This window comes from Anser cygnoides, chromosome 5, assembly GCF_040182565.1.
Source record: "Anser cygnoides isolate HZ-2024a breed goose chromosome 5, Taihu_goose_T2T_genome, whole genome shotgun sequence".
In the NCBI taxonomy this organism is placed as follows: domain Eukaryota; kingdom Metazoa; phylum Chordata; class Aves; order Anseriformes; family Anatidae; genus Anser; species Anser cygnoides.
In genome coordinates, this window is record NC_089877.1 from 53,223,148 (window position 1) to 53,245,520 (window position 22,373).

Below are 22,373 nucleotides of genomic sequence, written 5' to 3' on the forward strand. Positions count from 1 at the left end.
CCATGAAGAGAGGTTTCAAAGCAGCTGCAGTGAAAGACAGCTACCAGAGCAGGGACATGAACTTCATTTCCCCACTAAGAACAACAAAAAAGCACATTGTCCCTTACTGAAAAGGTAGAACAATACCAACGTCCAACCAAGGTATTCTGAAAAAAAAAAAAAAAAAAGAGGTTGGGATGCTTGTAGAAACTCCATCACCCACTCAAGCTCCTTCATGACCACAGGCACCATTGGCACAGCCTCCTCTCTTGAGTGCAGCTATGATGTTTGAAGTGCACCAAGATTATTTCTAGACAAATCAAACCACAGCCAAACAGAGAGTATACATATGTAAGTTCTATTGATTATCAACAACAACAACAAAATAGTGGTACAACAACAAAAAAGTGGTATTACGCATAAAAAAAAAAGGAAAAAAAAAAAAAAGTTGCATAGCTCTGCATAGCAGAATCAGATTCAAAACGACTGTGGATATCTGTGTGAAACCAAACAGAAGCAAGCCCTGCTTTATACATATACATTTCTTCTATTTGTATTTGCTGTCCCAGTAGAGCCAAGTGAACAATTCTTTCAGTATTAATTGGAGGTTATATAGCTCAATCTCTAATATAGTGTGCCCCAAACCATATCCTTCTCTGTGATAGTTTATCTATCAGCAGGTCTTCTAACAGCTGCAATTAAGTAGAAACAAAAGCAGAAATCAATTTGTGAAGTGCTCGAAAGAAGAGAAAAATCACACGTCCTAGCTATGCGGTCACTTCAATCAACCATCCTTTTAAGCTACGTTTGTGACTCAAACTGAAGTTTGAACAGCTCAGGTTTGTTGACTTTGGCAGTCTCAGTTGTATTCACTAGAGTAGCTTGAAATTTTTGAATGAAAAATGTGTGTGCAAATGTTGCCCATTTTCAAAACTTTCAAAACTTGATTTATTTTTTTAATACTGCAAAAGCACATTAATGTACTTATGATTTTAAAGACAGCTCTTTTTTTTTTGCTTTTTTCTTTTTTTTTTTTTTGCTTTTTTTTTTGGTACACGCTTTTCTTTTCTCTCTCCTACCTCAGAGAAGCTGCTTTTGCTTGTTCCTGAATTGCTCATTTGACATGATCTTTTCCATCACAGCCCCTACTGCTGCCAGCACTTACACATTTGAAGTCCATCGGAAGATCTCAGGTGTGGCTGTAGGACATTTTAACCACTACTGAAATCTTACCGCTCCTAGACTGCCTCAGGGATGGAAATCCTTAAAGTCACTTAGGCAACCTTTCACACCTTCTACATTGCAATTGCTCATCCAGGCTCTCTCACAGGTTGCTGCGGCTGTGTTACACTTGCCTAAGCTACCACCCTCCTAGAACTGCATGAATCTGGGTGCTCCTACTGTTGTTTCCCCCAAATCTGGTGGCTCCTACTGGCAGGAGACATTAAGGCCCTTCTGGGAGGTCCTTGTGACATTTTGTCCTTTTACTTGGCATAAAGCACCTGGACTGCAAGAGTGATAGTAATCTCTCTCTTTTTTTTTTCTTTTTTTTTTTTTAACTTGTCCTTCACATCCCATATCTCTTAATTTCTTCCTGAAATCTCACCTCTTCAAACTTAGTAACCAACAACAGGCAACCTTCCCCACCACCCCTCCAGTTCCTTAGCTGGCCTTCACAGTGAGAAAGGCAATGGGAATCACCTCTTCCCCTTATTCTCTGCAGTGTAACTTCCGTTTCCAACACCAGCGTTTGCCTGATGCTGCTCAGGGAACCTCCACAGACTTGGTTCACCCCTCCTCCAGCTTGCACAGCTGATGTTCCTCCAAACGCAACCACCATTCAGCAAAGCAGCTGAGACTTTCTGTCAGTGTGTGAAATGAACCCTAAAAGACACTAAACCCCAAAGTTGTTCAGCTGCCCATATTGTTTTCTTGGCAGTAGCACCAAGGTGACAAGGAGGTTGCTCTCCTAGTCATACCTAAAAGAGATAAATTGATAGATAATGCAGGGTGGGTAAGATCCACTTCCCAGAGATGTCTTCAGTATGTTTTTGCAGATGTTTTTTTTCTTTGCTTTTGTTGTCTCTAGGACTGGTGCAGTGGCACATTGCATTAGTGCAAACTGGTGCTGATGCTCAGAGGCTGTGCCCACTCTGTCAGGATTCAAAATATTACCACAATCCGCAAGTAAGCAATAAGATATGACAAGGAGTGTGATACAGTAACATAACAATGTACCTCGAGGGACACCTGTGAGGGAGGAGGTGAAACTGAGTGTATTCAACTGCCCAAGGTGTGATTTTTATCTCAAACTATAATGTAATAAGATGTGATAATAAAAAGGCACAGGACTGAAACAAACCATGTCTTTTTTAGAATGTCAACCTATTTATGTGGTATACTATAAAAAAAAATTTTGTGCAGTTTCCTGCCTTTTAAACAGACTAATTATAAAATCACCTGATATAATTTACATCAACAAGTTTCTTTAAAAATAAAATAAAATAAAGCCATTAGCCATGGTAGCCCTGGATTATAATTTCCTCATGTGGGTTCTTCAAGAACCAACCCCTTATGCACTCAAAACTGTTTTGCAATTATCAAAGACATGCTAGAACTGGGCTCAGTCATTTGTCTCACTTTATGTATCAGGGATATACCAGCACCATAAAAGATACATAATATACAATCAGTTCTCCCCTTTCCTAATAAGCCCTCTCCTTTCCTGTCATTATTCCACAAGTGTGTTCCCAGTGCGGATACTACATAAGCCTCAAACCCTCCCACAGCATTAAAAAAAAATAAATAAAAATAATAATTAAAAAAAAATTAAACTCACTTAAGGAAAACTAAAGCACAGTAACTTACAAACTCTTTGGGTATAATTTCAAGGGAAAGCATGCTCCATAATTTTAAGTTTTTATGCACCTACAACACAAACAATATGTAGAAAATATTTTTAAAATATGGCACACCCAATAGATGCTCTCAAAAGACTTGAAAGGTAGAAAATTCATTCTGACCTGCTACCAAGTAACCTCAACTCTTGGTGACTCCAGTCTCAGAAGAGGTGTCATGTTATTTCGTGGTCAGGTCACTAAAGATTGGAATACCTTGAATAGCAGATGGTCACTCCTGCTATCAGAGGTCTCTTAACAAATCTCAGGGCTCTGTTCATTTTCAAATTTTAATTTAAGATTTCTCAGTATAATCAAATTGTATTTTAGAAAACATGTTCAAATCAAATAAATAAGCATGATACAGACAATGTTAGAAATATCTGTACAGAACAAGCTGCGTTTATGGACATTTTGTGGGGGCTGTATATAAATAAACCCTTTATTTCTGTTTTATCAGTATGACAAGCCTTTGTATTTGTTTTCTCAAAAAGATGTCATTGACTGCATTTCAAGAAAAGAGGAGGAGTCTCACTGATTTCGACAAATAAATTCCAGTTATGACCAAATGGAAAAAATAAAAAATAAAATAAAATAAAATAAAATAAAATTAAATTAAATTAAATTAAATTAAATTAAAATAAAATAAAATACACCCACAACTAACCAAACAAAAAGCTTAGAGGTCAAATTGAAGTACAGAAAATAACCACTGGAGGCCTTGCTATGATTATATGCAGTACTTATTTAAGCATTGAGATCCCACTGAATTGAAAATCTCAGCTCCGCAAGTATCTGTTCCTGTTATTAGCCATGCCTCAAGCCACTTTTTAAGCATGTGCATAAATGTAACCCCATGAACAGTTAAGTCCCATTGATTTCAGTGGGAGCACTCACAGCCATAAAGCTCGCAATGGTGTCTTGCATTGGGGCTGTTGTTAATTCTTCTTGCTGGTATTTTATGATTCTGGCCTGTCTAGTTTAGCTTGTGACTGACTCTTCAGCTCAGCAGGAGAGAATCTACTGTTCTTATTTGTGCTCTTCACAAACTTCAACATGAATTACTCCCCTTGCTCTCTAGCTCAAGTAAGTTGGTGTACCTGCACAAAGTAAAACTTTATTTCTCCATTTTTCTTTCACTTGCAGGGAGGGAGCCTGTTTTCATGACTCACAAGTTCAGCAAAGCAGGATTATATCAGTCCTTAGATGGGAGACCTACCTGGTGAAAAGCAGCCAGAAAGTGTGTCTTAGTGAAAGGTACCATTACTTCAAGACAATAATAAAGTTGTGTTTCCACCTGGCACCATTTCCATCAGTTGATTGTGGTATAGGACGTGTCAAAAGGAGAAATAAAACTGAGGTTTCGGCTATTTTCCACCATTAAAAACCTCATAGAAATTTTCACAATAACATCTCCAGTGTTATGTCTGGTTTCAAATTGAGATAATTGCATTCTGCCTACCTCAATTTCTTTTCTGGGATACAGTTGGATAAACTAACACTTTTTTTTTGCTGCCAGAATTCAAATGCTGTTTAGGGGTGCAATCCACTTTTAAATAATTGTAGTTCTTCTCTCCAGAGAGAGGTTCATGTCAATTCAGATACTGCAAAGGTAAATATTAGAACAGTACATATAAATAAATAAAGGAATTTCAGGAGTGGTTGAAGTTAATCCTATACACACGCTCCCACACAAGCACATGACCCTTTGAAATGAGAGGCAGTATATGAGACACTACGTTGTAAGACATTGCAATGTTATTATGCTTTGTATGAAGGATGCTATATAAAATATTAATGTATTTCATTAAAATGACTCTTAATGTCAATATGTAGTGTGACTGCACCATGATTTCTTATGTTAGTAGATGCTTTACTAGAAGTTATAACTTTACATTATTCAACCACAATAGTCTCTGTAGTAAATGTATTGTCTCTGTTATCAACTTACTTATGCCCCATGAAAACCATTGCTATGGTGATGAGTATTTTATGTTACAGTATTCACATAATTATAAAACTGTTCTCTAGCAGAGGCACTAACGTTATTTTCAACAGCAAAATCCATTTTCAAAATTAAAATATATGCAAATAATTGAGCCATAACCTTCAGCAAACATTATTTTTGATTGATAATTATTTCTGCGTATTAAAAACATTGAGGTAAATGTAAAAGTTATTGCAATGGGTGTTTAAGAGGGCTTATTTTTATAACACTATGGCAATGTATACCTTTGTTGTTTCCTGATGGACTACATGTTGTTAAAGTGGAAAAGTTACAATAGAAATAAAATTATCCTATTTCTATATGAAGCATAAGATCATGCAAAAGAAAAATGCAAGGTCTAGGTTTATTAAGCATTTATTTGTAAATAGAACCATCCCTTGAAAAATGACATATTTAGTTCTCTGATTTTATTGCCACTTCCATGGAGCTCAGTGTTCTTCTTCAAATCATTATGATTATTATACTCGGTCTGAGAATTTGATAGCTACTGTTTCAAAACTTGATCACAAATGTTTCAGGATATATATCAGATTGTACAGAAGAGATGAATAAGATTCAGACTACAATAATGTAGGAAGATTTTAAAAAAAAAAAAAAAAGTGAAAAAGTGAAGAAAAATGTTCTTGCCAGTAAGTAAAATCAGTCAAAACAGAATTGAGAATCTGGAGTTAAATTAGTGTTATGAAATTTTTAATGGAATGCTAAAACACACACACACACACACAAAACCACCACCAACAAAAAAGCAACCCGACTAGCAGAGGAAGCAATATTGGTTGAATCCTATATAAAAAACTGTCAGTAGGAAAGCAACAAGGCTAACAGTAATACAACTGATATTGAGATGGCTAAACACATAATACCAGAAATGCCTGAATGAAAAAGAATGGAACATCATTAGATAATAAAGGGTAAGAATAATGTGTGTAATGTTGTACTTTATTTTTATTTATTATTTAAGTGGGAAAAAGACAGAGCATCTGATATAATTTAATATCTACTGTTATAATGAACGTGATAGTGATATTTAAAGTTATCTTAAAGTCTCTTTTATTCCACTACTTCTTAGTTTGTTCTTCTTTTCCTCTTATTTATAAGTGCGTTTTAATAATTGCACCATTCATTTTGTACAGTATTTTTGAGATGCATGTTTATAAGAGAAGCTGCAACATATCAATCAAGTAATAGAGTATTGTACTGATGATTATTCAAATAGCATCATCTGTTATTAGCCTGTGCTTCCTGTAGGTTAAGCAGGGTTTCAGTTTAATAAATCATTTAGACATAATCTTAACTTTAAGCATGTGCTGAAGTCTGTCTGCAGTCATCCAAATATTTAGGCATATGCTTTAATTGGAATGAAGTGTGTATGGAGGGTTAAGCAGATGCTTTGCTGAACTGAGTCACAGATCCTAAAACTGTGAGACTGATCCTTGGTCTATTGAAGGCTTTCAACTCTGCTGAATGTTAGTTCTTTTATTATGTGCAAAGCTGTCCAGGAAGGATGAGATACTGACCCCAAAATGAATAACAGTACATTCAGCCAGTGTTTTTGCTCATGCCTGCTTTGAATAGAAATAGGATAAAATTAATGTATAAAATCTGCCATATTTTGGGAAAAAGTAAAAAAGGTCAAAACTAGGAGGACCTGCATTTGGATACTGTACCAGTTTCTGCCTTTTGTCTGAACATTACTGGTGTCAGTTTAGGATAAGTAAGGACTAATTCCAGACTGCTTTGTTTTCTATTTACTTAGGATTTTTATCCAATGTGTTGTATTTCTGAAGCACAAATACTGGCATTTGCATCATTTCTTTAGGAAACAGAGGTAGAAAGGAACTCACGTAATTATGTCCAGTCTACTGTGAATGGAAACAACCAGGTCACATAAGCCTGTTAATAAATTTATCAAACTGTTGGTTTAAACATGATGAGGTTGTTTTTTTTTTTTCCTTCATTGCCCCTTCTTTAAAACTGTTCCAGAACTTCAGTCTTCGGCTAGTTATAAATCTTCTCATTTCTGTCCTAGATGTGTTTACAACCAGTTTTTACCCATTTGATCTTATGCCAACACTGTCTTGGATTTTAACCCGTCTCTAGCTGAAGAAACAAAGTAAGAATTTTTAAAGGAGACAAAGGGATTGAAAATGTGAAAATATGTTATATTGACACTTTTAAAAATTTAGAAAACAGAATACGCCTGCATCCTGACTTTTGGGAACATTGTGCCATTTTTGGTAGGACCCATCGAAATATAAAGCAAATATAGTTTTACCATTGTGTTGAAAAATATATTGGGAAGTCTTGAGCACACTGGCAAGAACAAGAAAACAATTGAGAATTTACACAAAGAATTAATTGCACTTAAACCAAGAGGCAACTTTGACATCTTTCTAGTCTGCTTAACAGTTATTTTGAAAAGCCACTGGTCAGAACACCCTCTCTGGTGGTACACTTTGTTTCTCATAGTCAGAAAACTAAAGAAATCATCCTCCAAAATCTTCAAGGTTTCTGGATTCCACCAGTTTAAGGCTATTTACACAAAAGGGTTCTGTGAGGGCAAACTCTATCTTGCTCCTATCACTGAACAGGTCACATAACAGGGATTCTCAACTACACCATCCATTGGTCTTATCCCAAGCCTGTAGCTCTCCTGCCTTGTAGTGTCAGCAAGAATTCACAGGGGAAAAAAAAAAAAAAAAAAAGTACAGAAGTTCAGTTCCTGATAGAAAAGGAAATATTTTCCAAAAGAGAAGGGTGAACGCAATACCTTCATATGATCATATCTCTTTTGGTCACAGAAACATACATGTATTCCTACATATATAGATAATTTTCAATACACTACCTATGTAGTAATAGCAGATTTTTGTTTAAGACAATGAAAATGTATAATGAATTTTCAAGATATGTAAAGCAATACAGTATTGTAAATGCTTCCTTAAATTGTAACTCAGATTTATAGGTTTTGATTTAAAAACTCTTGTAGAAAGATTAAGACCTTTGAAAAATAAAGTAAAAGAAAGTCTCAAAAAGCTTGAACACTGGTGGGAGAGAGTGGCATAAAAACTGGAATATTTGCATTTCACTGGTCCTGTACCAAAACAAATAAGGTCATGGAGAAAGACAATACAAGGCAGCTTGAGACACTCGCTAAGAACTTAGCCTTTTTGGACTACCAATGCTATTGCTTCCTGTAAGTGAAGATTTACTGTTGGAAATGCATCCAATTTTGTTGGAGTAAGGATCATAGGAAGACACAACTGTTCCAAATGTTTAAAGCCTCTGATAGGACATTATGAATCTCTAAGGATATCTTCCAGATAAATAAGCTTGTCACATTGAACTCTTATCCTCCTTTTCAGGCTGCCAATGAATCCTGTAAAGTTAGTTCTACTTTCAAAGCATAGGGAATAAAGTAAAAATATCCCATAAATATTAAGAATTAAAAATGCTAGTGCCCAATCCTATTGATTTCACTCAGAGTTGAGGGCACTCAGCACCTTGCAGGAGGCTCTTGCAGCATCAGACGATCAAGCCCTTATGCAAAAGGAAATCTTTCATTGATTGCTCTTAACTATAAGCAGTGTCATTTCAGAGGAAATAGCATAGAATGTCAAATACATTACACTTTAGGCTCACTCTTGCAAACATTTATGCACAGGAGAGCATTTACACAGGTGAGCCGACTTGGTGAAGTCTGCCAGGCACAGGGAGCTCCTGCCTCTCTCACCTAACTGCCCATGGAGAACTGGGCTGCCAATAGGCAGATTTTCTCCACTCCCTCATTTTTCATTGCAAGGCACTTTGAAGCACATGAACCGGATGCACAGTTACTCCCTTACAAGCAATCTCATAAATGATTCCTCTCCCTCACTTTCTAAGTCATTTCATGCACTTACTTTCCTTTTATTAGCATGAACTTTCCAGTACGCCCAGCACCTGTCCCTTTAATATAGCACACAGGGTTCTTTCCCTCCATACTGTACATTATCCTCATTAACACATATCAGTCAAAAGCACTGTTAATTAAACTGGCAAGATGATTACACACGCCTCCATGTGCCCCCTCAGAGCATCCGCTTGCCAAGATTTTTTTCTCCCTCATCTAAAGTGGGTGGAGAAGGCCTTGAGTAAACCAGAAACTAATGCTTAAAAAAAATATCCCAGTGCATTGTTCTCTTTGAGCAAAATGGCTTACACATCATCACCACTGTCCCAAATAAATACATGCAACACTGACACCAGTCTGTAAAACTAACACATGCATATCTGATCCATACACACGCTGCATACAATGACATTTCCTTTCAAAGCTCCTTTCCAGATAGAAGACTCAATGCACTGACCTTGAAGTCTGGATTAATGGGGACATCATAAATAATTGATTAAAGCAGGGCAAAACGCAACAGGTTAGGTGGGGCTGGGGTGTTTATTTTTTTTTTTATTTTTAAATCTGAATGATTTCCCAGATTTTCTATTCACTTCCACTTGTTTGTGACATTTCTGATAGGAAATTCATTGGCTTCCAGCAAACATTTCCACAGCATTTCAAAAGTTATAACCATTTTTGCCACATTGCCACAGAACTCTTAAGAGAGTTTGCAATTCTGTAATGTGCTTTGGATCAAGCTCTCTTCAAGAATACTATTGGAATGACAGGGCTGGAGGGTACAGCAGTGTAGTATAAATAAAGGGAGGCAGTGGTGATCCCTGAAGCAAAGATAATGTACTTTTCTAGTACACAGACAGGCCTGATAGCTGCAACATAAGCCATCCAACCATCTTGCTAGCAGAATACAATTTTAAGAAGCTGTAAGAAAAAACTGTCTTGCAAGGAAGGAGGTGAATTTACAGAAACCCATCACTGAGGTTAAAAATATTTACTCCATAATAGAATATGAATACTCAAGCTCCTGGGAAATAGGACTGGAACTCAGCTGACCACTAATAACTTAATCTCTAACACAAAGATACGCCCTTGAATACTAAAGAAACAAATTAGGTGTAGATCAGGATAGTAAAGTGTCTTCCTTATTCCTTGTGAATTTTTCACCTGAATTTTATCTTCCCATCCTGTATTAGAACAAATCAAAGTTTTGAAAAAGTTTGTGAGCTGATGCAAAATTAAGGAAAAGGGAAGAACAAAATAGAAGTTTTAGCTGAAATGATTTTGCAGTGTTTAGTTCCAAACTGTCCCTTGGAAGCCAAAAGGTGATTTACCAAAAGTTGAATATATGCTTCCAGCTGAATATATATATATATACACATACATATACATACATATATATATGTATATATACATAAATATATTTGATTTCATTTCTTTTTCTATTAGGAAATTCTCAAAAAATACCCTCTTCAACAAATATTTCTTAGTTTGAGTAGTCTGTATTTTCCATTAGAAATAGTCATATTTTTTTTTTTCAAGCGGACCATACATAGGTCAGTAAATGTTCATTTCTTCTCTTTGAACTTCAGACTTCAGGATGAAGAGAACAAGACTCTTCATATGACATAAACCAGTATTCTCATCCAAAATGCCAACATGCACAGTCCAGAAGCATCCTACATGCTGGTTCAGATGCTAATAGCAGTGCTTTTGAATCCAAGGTTGTTCTGTGACAGAATTTCAGCTACTGTAAATAACTGATTATCAATTTTTAATGGAAAATAGTCATAAAAATAATATCTACTTTAAAGCATTATGAAAATTAAATTGTTAATTTATTATCTAAAACATTGAATTCTGATAACTTAATTTCAAATTTGGTTGCTAGCACTATTTGGTAGCTATGTTCCAAGCTCTGGAATGAAGCCACCTTTGAGTAATCCAATTTCAGTAGGAGAGAGGAAAAACACTATGTGCCCATAGTGCACATACATGTGCATAAATGCACATACATGTGCATACATGCACATACATAGTGCACACATGCGCACTCACACACTGATAGTATAGGGCCTCATCATATGCAAAGAAGGTAAAGGAAAACTTCCCACAATATAGATTAGAGCTTTACATCAGTGCATAATTTACAGCTTGTTTTTTCTGATACTTTAAATCTAGATGCCTGATTCAAAGGCTCAGGTGTACTGAGGACACTTTCTCAAAGTGACCTTGGGTTATTTTTGGAGTGCAGGCAGAGTTTGCTAACCGTTGCTTCCAGTACTGTCCTTGAAGTTCCAGTCATGACATTTTCAGCCTATTTGCAAGCAGTAAGCATGCACTGAAACCACTGCTGGACCTGATTCCATCCACTTTGAAGTCAATAGCAATTTTTACATTGAGTTTCAATAGACACCTATGATGGAAGGGGGGCTGATGTTGCAGTTTAGTTAGCACTGCCACTTGTTGCAGAATCTGGGTTAAAATTCAACAACTGAACTCTTTTCTCCTATATGATCCCCTCACATCTTGTCTAAAAAATTGAATGTTACATATATTATTCTATGGACCGTTGTAGATCCACACAATTGGCAGAAAAGCATATAGATGTCACTAGTATCATTTTTAATGCATTTTAAGAACTTAGAATGAAAGAAGTGAGAAACGAGGAATACATTGGGGTTCTTTATGTTATCAAAAATTAAATCTCTTATTGTGTTTCTGCAAAAGTCAAAATTAGGCGTTAGATGTTATTTAGAAAAGAATATTAAACCAAATCTGTCATTCTTTCTTTTTTCCTGCCACTACAAATGTTCACATTTTACATGTTTTTTGTCTAGTTAAGCAAACACAATACTTGTGCGGAAGCAGAATTTTTTAGTTGTTGGGATTTCTTTTATAGTTACCATTTGAGAAAGTGAGTCAGTTTCAAGAGTATCTAAAAATATCTATATATGTTCCTGTACTTATTAGCCTCAATAATATGCATGTAAATATTAAATGGTTCTATAAATGGACAAATAATATATTCCCCAATTATCCCCAATACGAGTACAAAGTACAGGTAAATTTATTCAGATGTGTCTATGTACCTAAAAAAAGCCTATGGTATTGATTAGCTGTTATTTTATCATAGACTGAGGCTGCTGCTCTTTGGAGGAATAAAGCATAGAGGAATAAAATAATCCATATGCCAGGGAAGTTTTCAAAAATATCTTCAGTTCAGTCTTGCGTTTGTATGTTGCAAGGACAAAAAATATGTTCTTCAGGAAGATCTTTATGATTTTGGTAGGAATATGTTATCAGGAGCAAGAAAAAGCAGACTCCAAAGTTGAACAGCTCTTGCTTCCTCAACAGTTAATTCATATACTCGAATTTCGCTACAAGCAAACTTCACAGTGATTTCCCTGATGTTTAAGCATGCCTGGGCTTTATTTTACTTTGGTGTTGTTTAATACATAAGCATTTATACTTATGATATTGTAAGAAATACTCTGCTGTGTCCAGATGAAACATACTTCCACAGGATAGCAACAAAACCATTTAGAAACTTAGCATTTAAAGTTTGGATGGGAACACAGATCCGAACTGCCCAACTGTTTATACAATAATCAGTACCCACTAGTAATCAAAATACTGTCTCTGGCTGAAGGTATCCTCCTTCAAATGGACTTCACTGTGACACATCAGTATACAGCACTCATACAACAGTATTGTAGTTTTTACTTACATGGAGTGACCCATTGTATCTACGCATTTATATCACAGCCTGTATATATGTTTCCTGCTAGTCATGAGGAAGGTAATTAAAGAAAGTGATGCACTAAAAAATTAAATGTCTATGTTGATGAAATATCTTTGTGCCTAGTACAAAAAGGACCAATTCTGGTCATGTACAATGAGTAGAAAAATCAGCTTGCTGAGGACAACTTAAGGCTTGGGTGAACACTCCTAGAAGTGATCCAGCGAGTAATGAGTATACCGGAATTAGAGAGTAACTGACCTCTGATTTATAAATCTCCCCTAAGTTTAATGTCTATGTCACACAACAACCCAGAAGTATAGGAGAGGTGATAGAGTGCTCACACCATTGGGATAGAATCATAGAATAGTTTGGGTTGGAAGGGACTTTAAATCATCTATTTACAACACCCCTGACATGTGGAACACCTTCCACTAGACCAGGTTGAGGAACACCACTTGTTACTGATCTCCACCTGAACATTGAGCCATTGAGAACTCTTTGAATGTGACCATCCACCCAATGAGTGGTCCATCCAAAAAATCCATGTCTCTCCAATTTAGAGACAGGAATATAATGGCGGACAGCGTCAAATGCTTTGCACGGGTCCAGGTAGATGACGTCAGTTGCTCTTCTACTATCCACCAATGCTGTAACCCCATTGTAGGCCACCAGATTTGTCAGGCATGATCTACCCCTAGTGAAGCCATGCTGGCTGTTACTAATCACCTCCTTATTTTCTATGTGCCTTAGAAAAGTTTCCAGAAGGATCTTCTCCATAATCCTGCCAGACACAGAAGTGAGACTGGCTGGCCTGCAGTTCCCTGGGTCCTCCTTTTTTCCCTTTTTAAATATGGGGGCTATGTTTCCCCTCTTCCAGTCAGTGGGAACTTCACCAGACTGCCATGACTTCTCAAATATGATAGATAGTGGCTTATCAACTACATCCACCAATTCCCTCAGTACCCGTGGATGTATCTCATCAGGTCCCATGGACTTGTGCACCCTCATGTTCCTTAGATGGTTTCAGATCTGGTGTTCTCCTACAGTTGGCAGCTCATCATTCTCTCAGTCCCTTCCTTTGGCTTCTGAGGTCCAGGCTATGTGAGTCCCAAGCTGATGCAAACAGATGCATCTCCCTTCTATGGCTATTTTACACAAGATATCCTGATTTTTATTTTATTTTATTTTTTTTTGACCCAAGCATGCAGAAGAAACCCCTCTGACTATCACCAGTAGGTGATGGTTATGTTTGTAATGACTATGTTTGACTACATTTGATTGTTGGGAATACACCACAGTTTCAAAACACATAACAAGAGTAGGAAAAACAAGCTAAACTACGTAGTGGTAGCCTGTGGGAAGCAATGGAAGCAGCAGGTTTGATATAAACCCAGATCCAACTGAAAGTGATTTATAGTTCCCTGAAGTATACTGCAGGAGGTGTAAGTCAGCCTGACCAATTATTCTTCCCTCAAAATCTACCATAAATGTGTTTACATGATGACAAAAGCCTCTAATTTTTTCTGAATTACAGTTGGGAAAAAACAAGGCGGGAGGGAGAGGAGGGAGGGAGAGGAGGGGGAAAAAGATAGAAAAGGAAATGTAATAATCCCACCCAACAGGAATATTCCAATGACTTCCACAGGAAAGCACATTGGAAAGTAGTTTTGGAAACATGACAGAGGGATATGAAAGGACTTCAGGCATATAGGCCGTATCTACCATCTGCTAGATTTTCCATTTTTACAGGGCTTGAAAAAGGCACTCGCCCACTTGCAGTAATGAGTGAGAAAGTCTCTGAAGAGTGCAGGAAGCAGCAGAGTGAACTTTACAAGACTGTGTCTATTTCCTTGAAATGTTCAGAGGCTACTCTGAAGACAGCTCAAGTCTAGGTTGGTGGAAGAGACTTCCCACCACTCTAAGTATGAATTTCATGTTACTAGTACAAAAGTGACTGTGCAAATAAGCTAACAGATGGAGTTTAAGTAAGAGTACTTTTCATTCCTTTTTCTGGAGCGTCTGGTTCTAAGTGATGTAACGACAGGACACTAGAATTACTGGGTCACTACTCTGATTTATTACAGCAGTCACTTTAATCCAAGCAGTTTGAAGACTTATTAATATGACAGTGACTGTGATAGCAACTGTGTTCAGGTTCTGAGTGAGCCAGCAGCAAACAAAATGTTTCTAGAGACACAGGTTAAGTTGAATCCCATCATAGTAAAAAGCTAATAGGATACAAGCACTTTTCTCTTGCTTTTAATAAATCTTAAAACCTCCTGCAATATTGGTCACACACCCTAGGCCAGAATTTAGTGAGAAAATTGTACCATTTGAAGAGAAAAAAAGATATACACAATTTTCTTCCCCAACTAATTTTTATTCAGACACTGACTAAACAGTGCCAAACTAGAACTGTGTGATACCTTCCGTATAATAATAGTACAGACGGGAAGGGAAAGTAGAGGGGCCAAAAGAGGTTTCTCATAGAACTGGTAATCTGTAATGCAGAATACTAATTTTCTTTGATCCTTCCATTAAGGATCAGCTGACGGTCAGTTGGCTGAATTTAAACTATACAGGCTGTGTTCTCCAAGTATGTACGATCTTTTCAGCCACAGTTAGGCACATGGTTTGAACAGTGAATGTAGCTAACCATTGGAAAATGGGAGATGGAGCTGATTTTCCATCACATGAAATTCTTCCATTAGTGTAGTCAGTATTTCCCCTGCCTCCTACTCTGTCAAAAAAAAAAAAAAAAAAAAAAAAAAAAAAAGCAGGTTTTGATGAATATTTCGGTGAAATATTCTATCTTTTGTAAGATCTTAATGGTTCTTCTGGTCTTGCAGCCCAAGCCCTGTCTTGCACACTGAACTACTTACTAAAGGGTATGTTGAGGTCTACCAGGCAGTATAAGAAATGCCTCTCATACCCTTGTGTCCCATTTTATGGCCAATTATTTGGTACATGTATTAAAACTGAAAAGGACAGGTGCATAGTCAGTCCAAAAGGAATAAATCAAAATAGAATGGTTGGAAATTCACCAAAAAGGCTAATTTTATAAAACACACACAACCTTCATAAACATTCAGAAAAGCATGAGTTTTGACCCCTGCAAGACTTGAACTCGTCAGCGTTGTTGGTTCTTCCTATGTACTTCATCCTTATTGAAGAGAAATGGGAAATTATGCAATCCCACCACGTTGTTCAATAAGTAGAAATATTGTCATTCTCTGCCAGTCTCCAAGTAAAGTTTTTTATTCTATGTTCTCCTGACTGTAAGAATGGTTCTTACCATTCTTAAAAACAAAAGTCATGCAATGTCATCACGCTGAAATAATTTCTGTGTTCTCTGCAATTTAAATGGCTGAACCACATCCATTACACTGGCTAGGAAAAGTCACTCCTTAGCGAACCTGCCAAGTCTCAATCCTATGCATTTATCTGTTATGGAGATAGAGGCATCTATAGACACTGATTTATTTTTTTTCCAATGTATGCACACAGATAATTTTACTATAGAGTGACTAATATCGCTGGATCATTAAAATATTTTTCAGTCAGTATATTCATAACTATAACTAAATTTGTGCATTAAATTATACTGAGTTGCTCCAGAAAGCAGCCTAGCAGTTTCATGACAGACAGAAATAAAAGGCAATGAAATTATGCTGATTTTTAAACATAATTTTCCAGTAGTTTAAGAAGAATAAGTTTTTCATTTAAAAAAGCCAGCAGGATCAGCAGGCAACTAAGTTCTGTTTTAGTTGAAAATCAGTGGGAGGGAATATAAAGCCATATTTTTTTTTTTTGTAAACGGAACTGGAGCAGCAGCAAAGCTAACAAGTTGTAATCAGCCAAGATTTTTTTAACATATCGCAAAAGAGGTACTTTTTAAAAATCCATAGCGCCCTAGTGCAATATTACATAGCACATTTGCTTCAAGTAGTTATTCTTGCAGTAGAAAGTATAAAGAAAGAAATATCTCAAGGAAGATAGAAAATAGGATTGTTATAGCCATATACAAGTATAATTTAGGTTATTAGCTTATATTTGTAAAACCTTTAATAACCAACTACTTTATGCTGTGCTCCTTCCGAAATTTAAATTAAAAAAAATATATATATATATCCATCTGATGATATGTAAATACTCACCAGCCTAATGTCAGGAAAACAACCAAAAATCCTTCCAGCTCTCAGCTCAGCATTTCTCAGTAGAGTGGAAGTAGTGAAGTGGGCTTTTCAGCTTACTACAAAGGTTAAAAAAACAGATCAATGGTAAACCAACTGTAAGAGAGAGCTCTGGAGAAATCATTACTAAAGATAGTCCTCCTAACCTCCCTTCCACAAATGCCTCCATTGACTTTACTGAGCTTTGGATCACACCCAGAGTGATTTGTTGCCCATTGCTCTGTTAGCTGAAGAGACAAAATCTCTCAAACAGGCAAATCCTTGGTCGCTAGGACTCTGAGGACTAGTGCCAGTAGAATAAACTATCCAGAAATTTGCTGTCTGCCAGGACACATCCAATGAATAGCCATGTTCAAGCAGATAGCAAAATTTTGTGCTGAACATTTGGTTCAATTTCCAAATGGTTTCAAGGGCCTACAGAACTTTATATTTTACAGGAATTAGAAACTACACTAGCTGTTACAAGCATCAGAAACTGTGAAAGGATGGTTGTCTTAGAGTAATGCTTCAGGCTTTGCTGTTTGCTAGACTGTACCATCTTCATAAAGATTCGGATTTTTATATGCTGTTTGAAAGGTTAACAAATCTGCTATGCTGTAAATGAAAACCTCTCCTGAAAACACTTTGTCCCTTTCTATCACAACAATTTTAAAGTAATACATATATATATATGTAAAACATCAATATAAGGGGAAAGTTACATATATGGTCACAAAACAAATGGCTAGATATTTCTATGTGTATTTAAAATATATATTGGATGAAAACAAATTGTAGGATGAAACCTTTTCCTAAGAGAGGAAGGTAAGAACCAGGAAAAATGAAAAGCCCTCCTTAATATTTTATCAGTAAAATTAAAGGACTAAAAAAATCAAATATTACTAGGACGTTAAATTACAAGACAATGAACAATTGTTTCAGCTTCTTTTATAAATCCCTTGGAAAACCTATTTATAAGGTTTAACTTTGGGTTATATTACATACTGCTTACAGCACTCTCCATGGTACAAAAGGTGGAAGGTTCCTGAAAGATGCCTGATTTACATACAGCAGCATGATACCAACACACTAAATGGTTGTCACATTCTGCTTCATTCCATTATTGGCACTACTATGATATCACTGGTCAGATTCTGATCAAGACCAGAGTTTTAGCATCTCTGTCTCCTTCTGGAAAAACTGACCCATCTGCTTGCACAACCTTCACATATCCAAAACTATTTGATCTAGATTATGTATTTCTGTTCAGGTCTTTCTTAAATTAGTCTCCAACAATCTGACCATGCTTTTTGCTCTGTTCCCAAATATGTCTCTGCTGAAATATGACCTGGCTTTTTGGGGCATCACCTATACAGTTTAGAACATAATTTCTTTCATAGGAAAGGCAAGATTATCAAAGATATCTATTGTTGAGTTTCAGTCACAGAGAGGTCAAGAAGCAGACAGATGACCTCCAGATTTTGATGTTTAATTGACTGCAGCTGTTATATACTCTGGAGGATAATTGGCATGTAAAAGAGCATTAAACTATGGGTACTCTGACTCCCTCACCCTGACAATAGCATTTCACATCATTAAGGTGGAAGAATGACCTGCATGGCTGACCAAACCAAGCCTCAGGTCACTTTAATAATTAAAAAGACAGGTAAGATCAATAACAGCTAACTGTAGCACTTCATAACACAATAGCTGGTAACATGTAGCATAACTGGCAATAATAACCTCATATTTATTAAGGGTTGTTGAGATTAGGAAGAGCAAGAAAAACAGAGTGAAGTGCAATTGCACACATTTGTTTTCCGGTCATCAATATTTAGCATGTTATGGAATTTCAGTGACTCATTGATTGAACGTGTAGATGTGTAATCAGCACACAGATTTTATTTAAACATTGATCTTTCAGTCAAAAGCCCCATAGACCATCTCCTTGAGAATTTCTGACTTGTAGAGGCAAGGCAAGAAGTGCCATAACTACTGATAGACTGTGCTCCTTTCTATGCTGCTCACAGGTAATGATGATTCCACAGACAGTGCGACTTCTTTCCAAGCAACGTACTGCCAGGATATCCAAAAGTAAGATGGGAATCCAGTACTCAAGTAGCAATAGTAGGTATGCCTCTACTTCTGAGAAAAAAAAAAAAAAGGAAAACAAACAAGCAAACAAAAAAAGACGGTTCAAAACAAAAAAAAACTTTTTCAGATTATTAACTGCTGGACCTTTATTAGCTGTGAACTGCTTTTCCACTTCAAGTGTCATGCAGTCACCTGATCATGGACACAGTGATGTGTTCATAAAAAAATTACCGAAAATCAATTGGTTTTCCTTGATAATGCAAAAAATGCAGTCATCCTATAGAATGGAAGGCATCTCTTATGACATAATTGGGTTTCAAAATAAATCCAGATTTAAAGTCTCTTTAGGAAGGTTTTTTAATTTTAAATCTAAGTAACTTATAAATAATAAAAACAACTATATGGAAAATGTTTAGAAGGTACATGTATTAAAAAAGCTAACACAAATTTTACATTCCTGACATTTGGCTCTTCAATGCATACATCCACTGGTTATGCATATCATTTCATCCACATTTGGCATAGATTCCACTACTGTGGTTATTCTGATTTAAACCATCTTCTCTCCTGTGCTTGTAGAAGGTAAGTCAGAACTGCGGTCAACAACGCCAAGAAAGTAGTCACTAGGAGACCCAGGAACCTGCTTGTTCTGGGCAAAGAATTCCACCTGTTACCCTGTTCTTATATTCTTTGTTTAGCCTGCTGGAGTTGTCATGACAATAACCTCTTGCCATCAATTTAACCTTGGTTTTAAGTTGCTTGTTGTTGAGCAAAAAAAATCATTGTAGGCCTGTAAATGATACCCCTCAAACTTTAGCCTTTGTTGGCTGACAGACCTCTTGAAACACAGAACACAGCAAAACTACATCAAGATTAGAGAGCAGAACTGGTGATAACTTTCAGTCTTATTATCTTAATAAACTTTCTGTACTTGATTAGGCTGGATAAAGAAGATATAGATCAGTCACGATAGCTGGAAAACTACAGATAAGCTGGTCATCCTTTCAAGATAAAAATGCCCATCTGTTCTAAGATTGTAATCAAGAACCCTGTGCTGATATTTAGTCTATTCTTACATGGCCTCTAGCTAATTAAATACTAAGATGAAATCCACTGTTAATGCTTTTTCTTTTCATTTAACTCACTTTATTGTATCTAGTCCCTGCCCGGAAAATATCACAGCATACTAAAAAACCTTACAGAAGGTTATAAAAGCCACTTACACCTTATCGTCTCATACAGTGGAATGGCTAAGGAGCAGCAAGGTTTATAATTCACTGTTCTTCCGTGAGAACAAGAAATATATATGTACTGCAAATCCAAATTCAGGGGAATTCATACTTCAGAGTGTTGTATCTAACGTACAAATTTTTATTTTTGTTTTGATTTTTTCTTCCAGTACTGCTCTTAATATTCCCACTGTGGATTCTTTTCTGTTTTACTTTGTAAGGCTTTGTTTTAGAAATATAGGGGTTGGAGGTTTTGTTTGTTTATTTGCAAAGTTGTAAAAGAGAGATTACCATCACATTATTCATCCAGGAGTGCGAATGAATAGGAATTAGGACTGAAAAGGACTAGGTGTGGAGGCGATTCTCTGTCAACCTTCTCTGCTTTGCCGAGATATATTTGAATGGTTTATGGAAAAAGACCATAATCCAACCTTTCCTAACTAAGGTTGCTGGTAGTACAGTATTGCTGACTCTCAGTTCTTCTGTCACAGGGTTACTTCTGAATACACCTGGATATATAATTATTTCCATGTTATTTTCTTACAATACAAATTGTATACACTTTATAATTATCTGAAGTGACTTCTAAACTTGAAGCACACAAAGCTGTTTATAGCCTATGTACCTGTGGTGGTTTTATTCAGCTGGGCAGCAGAGCTCCACAACTGCTCTCTCACTCCCGCTCCTCATAGGAAAAAAGGGAGAAAATACAATGAATAGGGCTCAAGAGCTGAGATAACAACAGGGAGATCACTCAACAACAACCATCAAGGGCAAAACAGACTCCGCATTGGGAGATTAATGTCATTTGTTGTCTATTACTAACAAGACGAAGCTGTGAGAAACTAAAAGCAAACTAAAAACACCTTCACACCCACCCACCCACCCATCCATCCTCTTCCACCTCCTCCCCCAGAGCAGCACTGGAGAACCGGGAACCGGGGCTGCAGGCAGTCTCTAACACTTTGTCTCTGCTGCTCCTTCACAGTCACTCTCTGCCCCTGCTCCACGTGGGGTCCCTCCCACGGGATGCCATCCTTCCCGAACTGAGCCTGCAGGGGCTGCCCACAGGCCGCAGCTCTTCAGGAACTGCTCCCACATGGCTCCGTACCATGGGATCCATCCCCCAGGAGCAAACTGCTCCAGCACGGGTCCCCCACGGGCGGCAGCTCCCCCCAGACCCCCTGCTCCTGCGTGGGCTCCTCTCCACGGGCTGCAGCTCCGGCCCGGGGCCTGCTCCTGCGGGGGCTCTCCATGGGCCGCAGCCTCCTCCAGGCCACATCCACCTGCTCCACCGGGGGCTCCTCCACGGGCTGCAGCGTGGAGATCTGCTCCGTGTGGGACCCGTGGGCTGCAGGGGGACAGCCTGCTCCACCAGGGGCCTCTCCACAGGCTGCAGGGGAACTTCTGCTGCGTGCCTGGAGCACCTCCTGCCCTCCTGCTGCACTGACCTTGGGGTCTGCAGGGCTGTTTCTTACTCCTCTCTCTCCCAGCTGCTGTTGTGCAGCAGGTTTTTTTCCCTTTCTTAAATCTGCTCTCACAGAGGTGCCAAAAACGTTGCTTATTGGCTTGGCTCCAGCTAGTGGCCAGTCCCTTTGGAGCCAGCTGAAACTGGCCCTTATCTAACATGGGGCAGCTTCTGGATTCTTCTCACAGAGATCACCCCTGCACCCCCCTGCTACTAAAACCTTGCCACGTAAACTCAATACAGTACTTCTATTTGATCAGTTAGTATCTATGTTGTGTGTTGAACTCAGAAATATTATGGGGTATATCTTTATTATATAAAACATTATGAATTTATCTCTTTACAGTTTATATTCATGCAAGAGCTCTGTGTTACCTGTTTAACCATCTATTAATAGATCACTTCAAGCCCACATTTTTAACCTTAAAACATTTGGTCCACAAGTCAGTTCCATGTTCCAATAAAGAGATTAAAACCTCTTTTTTTTTTTTTTCTGTAAGAGAAAACTAAAATCGAAAAATGTATTCTCTATCACTTACATTGTTTACTTGTTTTGTCACTACTACCTCTGCTGCTAGTACAAATTCCACTGGAATTCGACTATTCTTCATTGTATGGTACCATCTATTTCTGGATTACCCACTGATTTTGCTGTCTGATGGTTTTGTCAAAACTACCCTGAGTGATCAAGAACCTCTAGTCTTGTAATGTTCTGGCTCTCCTAGTTTCTCTGTTGCAAACATAATGTTTATTAATTCCTCTCTTCAAAATTACACTAAGAGCTTAAGCATTTGCTCCCCGAGGTTTGTTTCAACCACTAATATCATCACAAACAAATTTCATATCCATTTTATCACCCCCACATTACAGTTGTTTATCAGGTCACACTTTC

General features: G+C 37.4%; 1 long non-coding RNA gene across 9 annotated transcripts in view; it reads right to left on the reverse strand.

The window, feature by feature from the left end:
- Window positions 1-21,941, reverse strand: part of LOC106036140 (uncharacterized) — a 118,849-nt gene extending 96,908 nt beyond the window's left edge. For 3 of the 9 annotated variants that reach the window (XR_010831997.1, XR_010832003.1, XR_010831996.1), the window contains exons 1-4: window positions 21,465-21,941; window positions 20,639-20,698; window positions 17,696-18,832; window positions 16,676-16,770 (exon numbers count right to left, since the gene is read on the reverse strand). This is a non-coding gene — a long non-coding RNA (uncharacterized lncRNA). The other 6 variants (XR_001207112.3, XR_010832002.1, XR_010831998.1 and 3 more) reach the window with 6 other exon arrangements.
- Window positions 21,942-22,373: the final 432 nt, after the last annotated feature.